Consider the following 2219-nt stretch of genomic DNA (forward strand, 5'->3'; position numbering starts at 1 on the left):
CTCAGATCCTATTCAAAAGTTGTAAACAAATTTTCAAATTAATGGTCTCCAAATACTTTTTCTTAGCATTTGGGATTAAATGTCTTTAATTGCAAAAGGCTTAAAATGTAACTACAGTTAATATAATGCTATCTGTACATAAAAATAAAGGGTTTTTTTCTTGTAACTAAACAGAACTATTACTGAATAATTGGGAAATGGGCAGAATACAGAGTATTTTACATCTAAAACATGGATATATAACTGTACCTTATTCAAATGTCTGTGGAAAAAAAGGCCTCTGTGTGTTGATTTCTATGAATATATATTATATGTATACAAACAGAAGTGAAGCATTTCATGCTGTAAAGAGAAGCCAGAATACAAGGAAGCAGGGAGTTGACAAATGATGACCAAGTAAATAATTTTATGTTCTCTAGCGATTTAGAGCACAGCCTCTCCTAATTTCTCCTGTCTTTTCACAGGAAGTGAGACAGACCACCAACAGCTCAACTTCCTGTGAGCAGCTGATGTTTTAGGACATTTGAAGTTAAGCCCTTAATAAAACCCTGGTTCTGTCGAAGTTGATTTGACACTTACCATGGACTGGAATAAAGCCAGACAGACACCCCTATTATTCCAAAAACAGAGGTTTTCTTTGACCTTCAAGGTTTATTTCAGATAAGCCAGCAGCAATGGAGTTGTATTGAAGGTGTAGTATTGCTCAGGATGCTCTTTAACACACAGAAGTCCACGTGAGAAAGGCTGTCAGCAGGCTGGTTATCACTGCTTGTCACTGTCACAGGGGTTTGGCATTGCTGTTCAGGCACTGAGTCAGTTAAGTGTTGCTGAAAGATGAAGGGCTGGATATAAATTATGTAAATGTTCGTGAATACATGCACTGTACTGTGATACTGTCTGTCACTCAGATTCACAGAGTGTAGGAAATGTTACTCCTTGCTGGAGGAGCTTGGTCTCAGTAGTTTGAGGGGCTTTCTCGTTGTATAGAATGAAACCTAACAGACAAGATGAACTGCAAAGATGGTACCTGAGGAGAAAGTAGCAAACATGGGCAGGGATAAATGTTGACAGAGGTCATTCACACTACATGCAAGTGAGGTCTGGAAAGCCATAGAATTGAAGGCAGGATTTCCTGAGGCTTTAATGAAACCAGGGTTTTGCTCTCGATTCCTAACCTGGACACTTGCTCCTTCCAAGTTTTTACATGTACTCTCCCCTGCCTTGCCTTTCAGCAGTTTTGGCTTGATAAACAGCCTTGACATTGTTAAACTGACTTCAAGTGTTTTGATCAAGACTTGGCTTAACAAGGTGTGGAATGTAGCCTGCTTTCTGTTGAAATGCTAACTCTATAAGATGTATAATAATTGCCTTTATTCAGTAATTACCTCACATTTTTATAGGTAATTTCTCTCTTAAATTCTAAAGAATTTTACCTGTGAGTCATCATTGGCCAAAACTGAACAGATTTCCTCCACTGGCAAGAATGATGGTATAAGAATCAGGCAGGGAATGGCAGTGGAGAGGCAGGAATGTTCTTGTATTCCTACTCTTGAATATAATCACTGGTCTCCAGCTTTTGACTCGTGTCTCCCACAAAAAGAAACAATAAACATAGGTTCATTACTTTTTACTTTAATAAGTAGTTCCCAAAACACCATATATTTAAGAAACAGAATCTCAATTTTAGTCTTAACTGGTTTTATTTTTGCTTTTTAAAACCAACAAACAAGAACCTACTGTGGAAAATAGCCCTCGTGTGTCAGAGAACCCTAGCAAGTTTAAAGGCAGAGAAAAGGAACAGATTAAAAACTATTTTCAATCTTGAGAAAAGGAACATTAGATTTCATAAAATGCTTCTTGTAAACGCGCCTTCCCCATCCCAGTCATCGTATTTTGGTTTTTCCTGGTGACTGCCTCGCTGCAGTTGATGCGAGTATGAGGTGCCTAACGCAGTCCTAACTTGCCATCTCGTGGCACGTTTCTGCATTACCGCGGTTACATTTCTGACAATCAATTAAGTATTTTTACATTCAAGAAAGTGTAGATTAACGTGTGTAAGCCCTCATAAAGGCATCTAGCCTAGCCCCTCATTAGGTACTTAAAAACCTAAGGAAGGCAGGTATCCAGTGTCAGTTTATCAATCACGCCATCTTTAATTAGGCTCAAACGATGCATAAATGATGCACGGACGAGCCTGGCGGGTCCCTCCCAACTCAGTG

The sequence above is a fragment of the Corvus brachyrhynchos genome, unplaced genomic scaffold (genome assembly GCF_000691975.1).
Source record: "Corvus brachyrhynchos isolate BGI_N302 unplaced genomic scaffold, ASM69197v1 scaffold346, whole genome shotgun sequence".
Classification (NCBI taxonomy): domain Eukaryota; kingdom Metazoa; phylum Chordata; class Aves; order Passeriformes; family Corvidae; genus Corvus; species Corvus brachyrhynchos.